Source organism: Balaenoptera musculus, chromosome 16 (genome assembly GCF_009873245.2).
Source record: "Balaenoptera musculus isolate JJ_BM4_2016_0621 chromosome 16, mBalMus1.pri.v3, whole genome shotgun sequence".
Taxonomy (NCBI): Eukaryota; Metazoa; Chordata; class Mammalia; order Artiodactyla; family Balaenopteridae; genus Balaenoptera; species Balaenoptera musculus.
In genome coordinates this window covers 71,097,958-71,113,300 of record NC_045800.1, presented here as the reverse complement: position 1 = coordinate 71,113,300, position 15,343 = coordinate 71,097,958, and positions in this window count along the sequence as shown.

Below are 15,343 nucleotides of genomic sequence, written 5' to 3'. Positions count from 1 at the left end.
TGAATAAGAATTAAACCTTTGAATCTTAGGCATGTTGAAGAGATGCTGGGTTTTTGACAGAGGCTTAAGCTCTTCCATAGTTTCTGTATTTGAGAAAGGTCATTCCCTTTATGTATTTATAGAATTTACCACTTCATTTAGCAATTGCTAAGTTACCGGTGAATAATAAAATGGAAAAAATTGTGAAAATAATTGCAGGATAAAGATAAGCAGAATCATTATCCTGAAAGCACAATTCTTTTTTGAAAATTCTACCAACCAATTATTCTTTTTTTTTTTAATTAATTTATTTATTTTTGGCTAAATTGGGTCTTCATTGCTGGCATGGGCTTTCTCTAGCTGCGGCAAGCGGGGGTTACTCTTGGTTGTGGTGCACGGGCTTCTCACTGCGGTGGCTTCTCTTGTTGCGGAGCAGGGCTCCAGGCGCACGGGCTCAGTAGTTGTGGCGCTCGGGCTTAGTTGCTCCGAGGTATGTGGGATCTTCCTGGACCAGGGCTCGAACCGTATTCCTGCATTGGCAGGCAGATTCTTAACCACTGTGCCCCCAGAAAAGTCCCCCAACCAGTTATTCTTAATGTTAAGTTTATCATTTAACTTAATTGGGGCCAATTCCTTTCTCACCTACATTACTTAAAAGTAGCACATATTTTCCTAATGGCTTTGATTTCATGGCTTATTTTTCTACTCTTAAATTGTATCTATGGACCCTAGTATGCTGAATAAATGGTATGCTTAGGAAAGCATGCCATTTTTCTAAGTGTTTTCTACATTTTCTAAATAGTTACCACATTTAAAAATGGAATTGGAATCTGTTTGCTTAGATAATAACTATCATTTCGAGAAACTTATATAAACTATGAATTAGAGACTTGGCAAATAATAATTAATTTGGAATTTAGAGTGTCTTGGTGGGAACTAATGGAGATTCAGGTGGGAAATAAAGCTCTCACAAGCCATTCGTTGGTAATGGTTTGGGCATACAGCTGTGAATAACCCAGATGAGATTCCTGACCTTATGGAGCTTCTAACTGGAATGAAATTTCTAACATGTAAGGCCTCATTTCTTGAAATGTGGTTCTGCCTCAGATGCATCTGGTATGTTTCCTCAAACCTGATGTCCAGGCCTCACTAGGTCTCCTGATTTTCTTTCTACATGGACATTGATATTCAAACTTCTTGCTCTAGCACTACTTTTTCAAATGTATAAAGTAAATGATACGGCATTTGATTGGCACACAATTATTTTAGTATAATTGAAAACATTTCTATAGTATTATACAATGATCAAGGATAACAAAAAATTAATATTTGGATATTAGTATTGCAAGTTGCAGTCATAAGGTACTTTAAATATTTGCATTTGGGGAGGGTTACAAAACGCTGAGAAATTTTGAATTCACACAAACTAGTAATGGAAATTGTACTACTTTTCAACTACTCACCTTGCAATTGCAGTATGTTCTTTACTCAATTAAACAGTGATGGCAGAAGTAACTTCACTCTTCAGTGTCAGGAAAATCAAGTTAACTTTACTTATATGCTAACAGGTAGGTAAATCTCCAAGTTGGATTTTTTTAAATGACAGTTTTAAAAAAATAATTGGGAAAAGTGTTTAAAAAGTGAAATTTGAATCAAATATTTCTGAAAGTACTTCTGTGGGACCCCAGGGTTGAGGGGGACACTACCTGAAAACTATACTGAGCATTGTGTCAGATTTTGTTCTGTCTACCTAATATAAGACAGTGATTTAGCAATAATTTTAAGTTGATCAGTAGAGCCAACCAATATAGATTAAAGCAAATGCATTGTGTTCTTCTCTGGGCAATTAACTTATTAATTGATAACTCAGTACAAAAATTAAGCTGTTACTATAGGGATAGTGTATGAGGCTAAAACTATTTGAAAAGACATGTCTAAATATTTTTAACTTATTTATTATGGTAAATATTAAACATAATCCGAAGTAAAAGAAACTAATTAAGTGAATTCTCATGAACCCATCACCTGACTTCAACACTATCAACTCATAATCAGTCTTGTTTTATTTAAGTTGCCCCCTCCTCCCAGCCCCAGCCCTCCTGGATCAACCTTGAAGCAAATCCCAAATTCCATATCATGTCTTCTGAAAGTATTTCGGTAGGCTCTCTAAAAGATAAAATCTTTTTTTAGGGACATAGCCACAATCACACAATTCCAATAATTCCATACTATTATCAAATATCCATTCAGTGGGTTCATAGTTCTCTTATTGTTGCACAATATTTTTATACTTTGTAGGAATCAGGGTGAAAATACGTTCCATACATTGCAATTGGCTGATGCCTCTTAAGTCTCTTTTAATCTCTTTTTCTTTCTTTCTTGCAATTTATTTGTAGAAAAAACAAGGTCATTTGATCTGTAGAATTTCCCACAGAGTATATTTTGTTGATTGCATCTCCCGTTCCTCTGTCCTCTGAATTTCTTGTAAATTGGTAGTTGGATCCAGAGTAGTGGTTCTCAATGGGGGGTGGGGGGGGCAATTTTGCCCCCAGGGGACATTTGTCAGTGCCTGGAGACATTTTTGGTTGTCACACTGGAAGTGAGTGCTATTGGCACCTAGTGGGAAGAGACCTGGGATGCTACTAACTATCCTACGATACATGGGAAAGGCCCCCTGCCCCAACAAGAATTATCTAGCTCGAAGTGCCAACAGTGCCAAGGTTGAGAAACTCTAGAGGCCCAGTCAAGTTCAAGCTTGATTTTTTCCCCAACTTTTTCCAGTTTGTCTAAATATTTTTATCATCTTCACATTTTAGGCAGTAATTGTTGACATTAATTACATCAATTTTAATGATTTTTAACATATGATTTGAGATATACCATAGATTTTTTAAAATTTTGAATGACTTTAAAGAGAGTTCAAAACTGCAATTATTTGCACGCCATGGTCTCCTGGAGGTTCATGGAAGCTGGTAAAAAAAGCTCAGATTTTTCCCATGAAGTGTCATTCTGCTTCAAGTTATATTAAATCTATGTGTATAGACTTTTAGATGTCTCTTTTTCTTCCATTTCTCAGAGCTCCTCGGTAAAAATGATCACCCACTCTTTTTGTTGTCAGGGTGTGCCTCAAGCCAAATGAACATGTTTTGAAGCTAAACAAATAGTCGATCCATTAAATTAAGTTTCTTTGAAAAAAAAAAAAACTGCAATTAGGATTAGCATTCACCTTGCTTCCCTGATCAGATTATATTTTTATTCACTAAAATATAATTATACTCATAAGAGTTTGATATCTCAATATAATTGTGATTGGGGTACAAAGCACATTTTTTAATACTACTCATTCCAAATCTGTCCAGCTGTCCTGCTGATATCTATTTTCTGAACCCATTATGAAACCTGAGAAAATTTAGTATGTATAAAATTGTCTGCAAAATTTTGAGAAAATTCATGCAAAAGGCAGTGACAAGTTTGCTTCTCACATGTACAGCTATAATTAAATTTGAAAATAAAAAAGCCATCTGTCCTGGCTTTTAAAAAAAATAAAGCAACATCATTAAGAAAAAAAATTGGAAAGAATATCTAATTTACAAATGGTTCAAGTCTTTAAAAGTTAGTCACTGAAAAATACACTAAAGAAATACATTTTTTACTGGAAGTGGCCAAGTTTTTTTTTTTTGTGTGTGTGAAGTACAGAAAACTTCTGAGTCCCAATTCTGCCAGTCAACTGAGTACAGCTTTTATGTCTTTATACTCTATGTTCTTCTTCTGTGAATTTCTTTTAAACAGTGAGCAATGGAATGACATGCATTTGCAGAATGTGTGGTGGATAAAAGAGCACACTAATCTTAAATTCTAATCTCAGAGATCAAAAACAAGATAACAGTGAATAATCCTATAAAATATTAACTGATTTTATGTTGAGATTGTACCAAAACCCTATTTGTGAGATAATAGCTCAATTATCTTCTCAGTAAGTGCATGAATGCTCTACTTAACATACATGAATGTTTGGGTCTCCTGAAAATATGGACAGCAAAAAAAAAAATAGCCTTTATAATCTTTATAATTTTTTATTTCTTTGGAAATGGTATATAATTTATAAGAAATTTATCTTAAATATTAAAAAATTTATAATAAAAAGATAAATGTGTAAAATGAAATATTTTGTTATACGTGATTTGTTGTAAGGGACAGAAACTGACTCAAAGAGTCTTAAATAAATTAAATATTTTTCCTCATGTACCTGAAAAACCCGTGGAAAATCAGTGTTGTAGACCCTGCTAGTGGTCTACCTCCCCCTACTACCATTTTTTTTACTTGCTGGAAGAGCCTGTCTCTCACTGTGGAGGTGAAAAATGACAGATCTGCCCTTACCCAGCCTCCCTTGACCTAGATATGAGCATGTGACCCAATCCTGGCCAGTGAGACATAAGGAGAAGTCAACTTAGGGCCCTTAAAAAACTTTCCTTCTTTATAAAAAGAGAAAGTCCTTAAGGAGAATCCACTTTTCCTTCTTGTCTTCGGACATGGTTGTGTGAAGATGTGATGCTGCAGTGATTGGACAAGATGTGTGGGCCAAGAGCCCTAATTTGATCTATTGAGTCATTGCTAGAACAATCTGCCCCTGAACTCTTTGTTATATGAGGAAAAGAAATGCTCATTGTAATGGAATGCTTTATTTATAGCCCAAAGCATTCTAATTGATACTGCTGATTTCAAGCATCGCAATGTTCAGAAGCTTGATGGATATTAACAAATATTTATCTGTTTTTTTCACAACTCTTGTTTTCCTCAGTGTTGGCTTCATTATCAGGCTCCAGGTAGTGGCCCCAGGCAGGTTCAGACTAACATCATATTTACTGCTATGGTTTCAGCCTAAGGATAACTTCCTTCAAAAGAGTTCTGAAAGCAGTCCTAGGATTTAGTCAGATGAATCTGACTTGAGTTCTATATCCTTTCCTGGAACAATCCAGGATATTACATAGGTGCTGAGGATACAGAATTTCAGAACACAATACCTGTCATCCCAGTCTAGTGAGGGAGATAGATAAAGGGAAATCCGTGATTACAACATAGAAGATAAATGCCATGTGCACTGCGTGTCATGGTTTTACAAGAGAACGGCAAAGGAGAGGCATCAGTTTCTGCCAAAAAACTTTCCAAGAGTGGGTGAGATGAAAACCAAGTTTTAAAAAATTGAGATGATGAGAACACCATGAGCTAAGTCAGAGGGGCAGGTAAACTCTTGATGCATTTGGCTAAGTCTAGGCTACTTCCAACTCTGCCAGTGGTCTTGGACAAGTGTTCTTGCCTCTCTGTATTCACATCAGGAAATTAACAGGGTGTGGATTGGGAAGTAGGGAAAGGGTGGATAGAACTTTTCCAAGGTTCTTTACAGATTTAGAATCTGATTATTCTATTATAACTTCTTGTTACAAATATCTCCAATTGATACAATAAAGACCTAAAAACGAAGAATTACTAATCTTGATCAATGATGAAATGAAGTGACAACTTACCCAGTTTTCTAATTATTGCCAGAAAAAAAGACTTAAACACTGAATAACATAATTAAAATGATCACATTTGGAAAAGGTTCCCCTAAAATTAACTGCCTTATAACTAACAACTAATTTCCCAGGGATACATTTTACTGTTTTTCTCTCAAGTGAGTTCTCCAAGAAGCTATGTTGTTAAAGTCAAAAGTTCATTTGGTGCTTTCCTGAGTTGTTTTGTTTTGATAATACATCTTCTGAAAGCTAAAATTCTCTTGGCCTTCCTTTGAGGCTTCGAGGATCCATTCACACTCATTTACCTACATGCTGGAACATGTTTACTATACTTACTGTGAAAAGCTGAATTACTAAGCCCCTATTGCACCACCACTGCACAGTACAGTAAAGTTCAGAAAGTGAAGAGGAGAAAGTAAGGAAGCAGAAATAATGTAAGGAGGTTAAAGTTGAGGAAAGAAAAGTTCTTCTGGGACAGATCCTATGGTGACAGGTTAAGAATACCTCAGTCAGATTACTGATCATCCTGAATTTATCACCTATTTATTCCTTAAAAAGAAAGAGAGAAAAAAGAGAGAGAGCATTTCATCTCTTAATACCTTTTGTTTAATAAATATGGATTTAGGAACTTCCCTGGTGGCTCAGTGGTTAGGAATTCTCCTGCCAATAGAGGGGACACGGGTTCAACCCCTAGTCCGGGAAGATCCCACATGCCGTGGAGCAACTAAGCCCGTGCGCCACAACTCCTGAGCCTGCACTCTAGAGCCCGTGAGCCACAACTACTGAAGCCCGCGTGCCTGGAGCCCGTGCTCTGCAACAAGAGAAGCCAGTGCACTGCCAACGGAGAGTAGCCACCGCTCACCACAACTAGAGAAAGCCCACGTGCAGCAACGAAGACCCAATGCAACCAAAAAATAAATTAAAAATGTTTAAAAATCATTAAAAAATAAATACAGATTTATTCTTCATCTTGACTATTGACTTTGGCCATGTTATCAAAGAAGGACTTTTGCAAAATAACCCCCACCCCGTTTTTTTTTTGGCTACACCACACAGCATGCGGGATCTTTGAACCCGTGCCCCCTGCAGTGGAAGCGCAGAGTCTTAACCACTGGACCTCCAGGGAAGTCCCAAGCCCCCCTTTTAAACTTATGTTATTCTAAAATGCGTCTTAATGTTAATATTAACTTGGAGTAGACCTATATTTATATACATTTTAAATTCATGATAGAAAACATCTTCCTCTATAGAAATAAAGAAGATTCTCATCTCTTTCCCACTTTCTTTTCACTACTCTAAAACATCAACAGCAATGGAAAATCCCACTATTACATGGGACAAAAGCTAATGTTTGTTTGACAAATATTGAAAGATTTCAGTTTTGAGGCTTAACATTTTTAGTGTCCTATATTTCTCATTAGCTTTGAAAAATTATGTTCAAGAAAGGAGGAATTTATTATGCTTCTGTCATTCTTTCAGAAATTAGAATGGTAGGAATAGAAATAAGCTTTGAAAATATTTGAAACTGTATAGATCTATTCTGCTGCCATGGGCCTGATTATTCCAAAGTTTGATAACAAATTTATAAGAAAACAATAATGCCATACTTATTAACTGTGTGATACATTAATTTGAAAATATTCGTTTTGACAAATCATGAGAGGAACGGAATGCTCTATTTGTTTAAGTGATCAAAAAACTCATCTGGAGGAATAATGGACTTTCTCTGGGAATCTGACATAGGAAACTACGAGAATAGGGCGCACACAGCTTGTTTAAAGCACTTCTTTGTGTTTGCTTTTATTGGAAAGTTTCAGCCTTTTGTAGATGAACCCAAGGTAATTATTTTGGAAGACAGAGTGTTCTTAGGTAGTACTAAGCTAATGGGATAGTCAACTTGCTGCAGCTGGTGAAGTGGAACACCCAGGATAGGAAAAGGAGAAATTACTACCATTTAATATGTGTTGGGATCAAAGAACTCATTTTAATTTACCACTCTGCACAAAAGGGACCTCCCCCTCCTCTGAATTCCATGCCATTAGGGGAAGTCTGTTAAGATGTCACTCCGTAAACCCCAGACAGTATTGTTCTAATCTGTTCTTCTCTTACCACCTTGGCTGCTACTGCTTGCTATTCACATGCTTGGGCTGCACCTGGAGGGCAAGACCATGACGGTGACCACTTAAGGTCACACAGGCCTTCCTTTTCTGACCCCTACAACCACCATCACAGACACCCCGGGCACCACATCGCCCTGAGGCCATCAGGGAATTTTTACCACAACTACTGCTTCAGCCATCTTTGGTGCACCACCAGCATCAAAGTTCTCTCTCAAATTAAAAACTTGTGCTCTGTGAAGGATACAGTTAAGAGGATGAAAAGACAAATTACAGATGAGCGTGACATACTTGCAAATCACATATCCTACAAAAAAGACTTGTATCCAATATATAGAGAGAATTTCTTAGACTCAACAATAAGAAAATAAACTCTGTGAATCAAAAATAAATAAATAAAGCAGAATTGAATAGACACTTCACCAAAGAGAAGAAGGCAAATATATACATAAAAAGATGTTCAACATCATTAGTCACATGGAAATGCCAATTAAAACCACAATGACACATCACTTCAAACTATTAGAATGGCTTTAAAAAAAGACAATGTCCAGTGCTCTGCCACTGGAACTATCAAACATTGCTAATGGGATACCAAATGGTAGAAGCACTCTGGAAAACAGTTTCACAGTTTCTTACAAAGTCTAACATACAGTTATTATCCCTCAATCGCACTCGTAGGTATTTACCCTAATGAAATGAACATCTATGTTCACACAAAAACCCATACACAAATGTTTATAGCAGCTTTCTTCATAATCAGTAAAAACTGGAAACAACCAAAATGTCCTCCAAAGGGTGAATATTTAAAGAAACTTTGGTACATCCAAACAATGGAATACTGCTCAGCAATAAAAGGGAACATGCAACAACTTGGATAAATATCAAAGACATTGTCCTCAGTGAAAGAAGGCAGTTTCAAAAGGTTACATACTGTATGATTCCATTTAGACGAATTTCTCGAAAAAGAAAAATGCTACCAATAGAGAAGAGATCAGTGATTGCCAGGGGCTGGGGTGGGAAAGAAGGTGGCTGCAAAGAAACAGCATGAGAGAGTTCTGGGGTCATGAAGCCGTCTATATCCGGACTTGGGTGGTAATAAAATGAATCTATAGTTGTGTTAACATTCATAAAACTGTATCCCTCAAAAAATTCAACGTTATTGTATGTTCATTTAAAAAATAAAATTAAAAACAAAACAGGAAGTCCTTCAGCACCTCTCATCTTCCTAAAAAAAAATAAATAATAGCCAAGACAATTTAGAAAAAGAAGAGGTACAAGGACTTACTGTACTAGATATCAAGACTTATTATGAAGTCATGTTAATTCAAACAATATAGTATTATTGACACAAGAATAAATAAACCAATGGAACAGACTAAAGCCTAGAAATAAACCTACGTATATATGGACATATAACATGAAAAAGGTGGCCCTGCAGATCCAAGGGAGAAAGGATGGTCACTCAAATCAATGGTGTTGGGACAGCTTGGGTGTCCTGAAAGAAAATTCCACTATAGTTATATTGTAGATCTAAATATGAGGCAAAACAATAAAGCTTTAGATGATAATACAGGAGAATATTTTAATAACCTCAGAGTAAGGAAAGAGCCTTTTTATTTTTTTAACATTAATTAATTAATTTATTTTTGGCTGCGTTGGGTCTTCATTGCTGCACGCGGGCTTTCTCTAGCTGTGGCGAGCGGGGGCTACTCTTTGTTGCGGTGCACGGGCTTCTCATTGCGGTGGCTTCTCTTGTTGCAGAGCACAGGCTCTAGGCATGCGGGCTTTAGTAGTTGTGGCACGTGGGCTCAGTAGTTGTGGCTCGTGGGCTCTAGAGCGCAGGCTCAGTAGTTGTGGTGCACGGGCTTAGTTGCTCCGAGGCATGTGGGATCTTCCTGGACCCATGCCCCCTGCATTGGCAGGTGGATTCTTAACCACTGCGCCATCAGGGAAGCCCAGGAAAGAGCTTTTTAATCAGAAAGGTAGGAATACAGATATTTTTCATCATATCACGACAGCAAGAAATTGGAAATAATTTAAGTGTTCAATAATTACTGAATGCTTAAATCATAAATGGAAAAATATTACCATGCAAGTAATATTTTCAAATAATAGTTAATAATATGGGAAAATATTAAGAGACAAAAGAATGATCCAAACTATGCATTAGTTATTGAAAATATATTGGAATAAATACAGAAAATATTATCTCTGGTCTATCAGTCAGGTTCCTGACAGTTACGATTGGCACACTCAGACCAGGTATTTTGTGGAGAATTTAATAAAGGGACTATTTACAAAGATGTAGGAAGGATTTAAAGAGAATAGTTGTTAGAACCCAGAGAGTGGCTATGTGGAGAGGGCCGTCTAACAGAAGCTGAGGCCTTTCATAGAAAGATACAGCCAATCCATGGAGATCTAGCAGGAAGTGAACAAGGAGAATAAATACCTCAATATCTCTGTTTTCCATACTTCCAATCTCTGGCTGGTGCTTCCCATTAGCCAAGTCTAATAGGAATCCAGAAGCCAAAGGGGGCTGGTTAATGCAGCCTATGCAGATCAGGCTTCCAGAGCTCAAAGTAGGGTGGAGAATGGATTTTCAGAGACAAAGGGAGGGTGTCTAGGACATCAGGGTGATAGGATACTAGTAATAATGATTTTCTTTTTTTGTAGTTTTTTCCTCTATATTTCAAGAAATAACATATATTACTTTTAAAATGTAAAAACGTGCTATCAAGCCCTAGATATACTTTCTTATTATCTAAACAAAGCATGTGTTAGGTGTTAGCGGGGTATGTGTTTCCAAAGGAGATAGGAAGGTGTAGATATACCCTTTCATTATAAAATCCTTTATCATAGCATTGGAAACCACTCAATGCCTATCAACAATCAAATGGATAAATAAAATGAATCCTGTATGGCAAGGAGTAGAATAAAGCCTAGATACCTTACCTCAGCTTACAAGGTCCTGGACCTGCCCACCTCACCAACTTCATCCCCCTCTTCCTTTTTGCTTTAGCCATTGACCTTTCTGTTCTTCAAGTGTGTCACTTATTCTCCCTTAGAGCCTTTGGCCTAGGTGTTCTCTCTTCCTGGAATGAAGATCTCCTGACCTTTCTGTGGCTGGCTGCTTCTTAGATTTCATCTTAAATAACACCTCTTTAGAGATGGCTTCTTACCACCCAATCTAAAGTAGCTCTCAAATCTGCTTTAATTAGATATATAATATACATATTTTTAATATGTATATATTTTTCATTTCATCCATCATGTTTTCATATATAATACAGTACACAGCATTCATATATATGTATGAATGCTCTACATATGTATACATATATAGCTTATTCATTTATTGTATGATGGTTATTTATAGTCACATCCCACCAGAATGTAACCTCCCTGAAAGCAGGCATTTTGTTGGTCTTGAACATTATCATCTCTACCTACAGTGTCCGGCCCATAATAGATGGTCAACTTCTATCTGTTTAATGAATGTATGTACACCACACATGTCCCTATGTGCAGGGAGGTGGAGAGGAGAGGACCACCAATCTGTTTATCAATGTAAGACCAAATGAAATAAGACAGAACACTTTTAGGTTTGTTTTGAAATCCACTGTTGAAATGGTGATAAGAGATTATTTAATCTTATACAAAATTTCAATAGTAATTTCCCACTTGCCAAGAGAAAATTGTTTGTTTTTACAGAGCCTACTATTTCTTTTGAATGTTAACTACCCAATTATGCCTCAGAAGTTGGTTTATAGCGCTGTGGTGAGTCTGATTCTCCATTTAATATACAGGAACAGATGTTCCATGCACGCCAGGGACAGGGGAATCTGTCCTGCTTTCTCTCGTCTCCCTCCTACAGCCCCACTGACTGCTCTCCACATTGTGGCCACATCCACTCTCCAAACTGCGCAACACAGAATCAGGCAGCACACTACCAATTTCCTGACATTTGATCGTCATTTTGTTAAAAAACAAGTTTAGGCTAATAATAGAGGTGAAATCCTGATACAAGTGTGGAACAATCCAGGGAGAAGTAGAGGCTGAGGGGTAAAGCTGAGGGGCAGAAAACAATTTGCGAGAGTTAAGAGACCAATTTAGAATGTGTTATTTTGAATCTAATTACATGTCCAGTGGTGACTGCTGACCAAGGACTGAAATCTTGATTCAAGTCAGTAGAGTGAGAATTTATCTTTTAGGAATTCTACTTAAATAATTCTGAAATTATTTCACTACTAAATTGTGCCTTCTAATATACTTTGTTTCAATGGATGTAATATATTTTGTTTCAATTTTGACTGATGTAGTCATTAGGACTTACTGATGATTTTCTTTTTAGGAATTCACATTTAGGACACATAGAAGAGTGTTTAATTTGTATAGGTCCTATTTTCCACAGTAGGGGGGCCTGGAGTGTGAAACAGGAGCTGCCCATAGGGCGGCCCTGGGAAGTGGAAGCTGTCAGGGGTCAATGCAGGGAAGATGGACAGCTAAGAAGTGACGGTGCACCCAGAAGGGCTGTCCAGCTCAGAAGGGGAGAGGACTGAAGTCATTAGCCCTGTGGAAGGGATGGGACAAAGATGAAAAGATAGGAACGTAATAATACTGGTGGCCAGGAAGGGTTCTAGATACTATAATTTTTTTTTTTTTTAAACTGGGTGGAAGCAACAGAAGGTTTTCAATTTCCTGCGTAAGAACATTGTGGCAGATACTCCCTGTTACCTACTCAGCAGCCTTTTCCACCTTGCTAGGGGGCAGACTTGCTCAGTTAAAGAGGGGAGATCCCTGGTCTTAGGAAAGATAGGTTTCTACTTCAGGCCTAAGGGTGAATCATGAGACTCTAGACAAGTGTGGTCATCCAGGATTTGGTGAGAAAAGTCCAGTTCTGGGCCCACTACATAATAACACTATAGCTGTAATAGTGACAAATATTCTAAGCCTCATTTTTGTAGTCAACCTTTTTCAGTCATAAGATTGTTGTAAAACAAAACAAAACAAAATTAATCGATGTAAGTGAAATGTGATAAAATATTATTTATTATCTATTCTCTTTACAAACATTCATTGAGTACCATATTTGGGTTGTGCTTCTGTGCTAGGAGCTTGATATATAAAGCTTCAAGATACAGGCTGTAATCACAGGTTTCATCTCTAATGTGGGGAGATAGATAAATATATGTAACTATATGTGTGTATTTGTGTGTGTGTATGAAGTTCATTTTTTTCCTTTTAAGGATGCTTTCTAGACAAATGGAAGTAAAAGCTCATATAAAAGTTTCATTTTAAAAGACTTCAAAGTTTTGTTCTCATATCAGTGGAGACGCAGCCCAATATTTGTCGTCATTAATATCTATTATTGTAGTCAGTGGGACTAAATGTTTAAGATGTGATGCTGAGGCTCAATCTTTGTTGTGCCATTTGAACCACCAAAGGTTAAATCATCAGTATACAGTTGTGTGTGATATTCTGGTTTGTTTTTATAGATGTGAAAATTAGTAATTCATATGTAGTAAAAATGGTCACTCTCTGGAATTTTAGCTTGCCATAACACACTACTTCATGATGACAGTGCCAGATAAATGAGCTTTCTCTATTGACAAAGAAAAAGGCTTTTGGCTTGAAATTACGGACTGTGCAAAGTAAAGGATTTGTGGATGAATTGAAAATGATTGTGCCAAAACTGAAGTCTTTTAAAGAAGAGAATGAGTTGGAAAGATTGTTCCTACAGCTAAACTTTCTCAAGAGTTCAAGCAGAGCCTTATCTATTTAACTTTAAATTAAAATAGAAAGTGTAAACTATCCCTTTTGAATCTTCAAAAATAAAGAGTCCGAGTGTTAACTCAGTCATTAAGAGTTATTTGGTTCGCAGGTTCTGCAATTGGTTGACCTGAAGAGATTGAATTTTAAGACTGGACTGATGAGATACTTTATTTGTTAGCTCTATACCTGTGGAGGCTCAGAAATCACCCACATCCACATTCCCTCTTAAGTAGCCTACTTCTTTTTGAAAACTATCTCACATTCCTACCTGTGTTTAGTTTGATCTTTATAAAATATGTTATATAAATGCTACCTGAAACATGTAGCACTTAAAACCTTCCTGGAATAATTGAGATGTTCTCAACAAAACTGAATAAACAACACAAAGAAGTGGATAAGACTTCTTGAAAATTCATTTTGGCAACTTTATAGGAATTTAAAAACTCTAGATTGCCTTGTCTTTTATATACATGGCCCTACTCTGCTTAATTGGAACCTAATTATTACTGTTTCTAGATCATTATAGTTCCCTGCTTCCTTCCTTTTCCCCTTTTGTCCTCAGCAAGAAACTAAATGATGTGACTTTTAACATTTTCTTTATGGATAGTTCTCGTTATGAATACGATGGAGACAGAAGACAAAGCCATTTATGGAAACGAAGCTCATGGATGACTGGTTGATAATGATTTCCTGTTCAGTGGTAACCCTGATAAGAGCGATGACCTTGCCCATCATGTTCAACACCACATCTCCAGGACCTGGTATGGGAGCTGGTACCTGATAGATGTTCAGTAGATACTAATTGGATAAATAAACTCATCTCTGTCTTGGGTGTTGCTAATATGCATGACACAGGCTAATTGTATAATCATGATAAAATTACTGTAATAGGAATCATGGAACTTGATTGGCCAATAACTAGATATAACTCTGGGCAAGAAACAATGCTTTGTTTGTCAGGACATGGATTTTTAATTTTAAAATGAGGATTTTGGACAACATCACTACTCTAAAAACGTTTTTGTTAGTTTTGTTTTAGTAATGAAACATATTTTTAAAAACATATTGTAAGTGGAATATCAACACACTTTATACAGCTACTAAAAGCAGAACAAATTTGGTTTGAAACAGGGCCAGAACCTCCCCTGCTTGGCCATTCTACCCCTATTGCTTCCTCTCCCAGGATGAGCCTTGAGTCATCTTTTTTGGAACCCTAAGGCTCCAGAGAATACAGTTTGATCAATGAATTTCAATAACCAATAGCCAATGACTTAGTTATTTTTAATATTCTAGTTTGAAAATTTTATGACCAGCATGAAAAGATGTCATAGTGAACAAAGAACACACAGTTCTCAATAATAGCTGAAATCAAGCTCTAGCCCTGCATTACTGTGTAACTTTGTGGTTCATTTTCTTATCTATCAAACAGACTATGCTGCTTAATAGTGGTGTGCTGATCAATGACCAGTTAACCTAGGAGATAATTGTTCTGGTTACCTATTGCTACAAAATAAACTTCCCCAAATTTTGTTTGCTTGACGGTATTCAGCTGGAAAATTTGGGCTGGTCTGGAGGGTCCAAGTCAGTTTCATTCACATTTCTATTTCCTTGACAGGAATGGATTGCTGGGAGCCTGGACTCAGCTGGGACTGTCAAGTAGAGTGCCTACTCCAGGCCTTTCCAGCATGGCAGATTCAAGGCAGTCAGATTTTTACATGCTCAAGGCTCTAAGAAGAATGTGCCAGCAAACAAGGCATAAGCTATGTGGCCCTTTATGACCCAGCTTTGGAAATCACATAGCATCCCTGTGCCAATACTGTATGTCTGAAAGCTGTCACAAGCTTGTCAGATTCTAGGGGAGGGGCTAAGACCCCACCTCTCAGTGGGAGGAGTGTTAAAGAGTTTGCAGCCATGTTTTAAAACTACCAGAGTTATTCTACTCTTCAGTCTCTGTCTTAT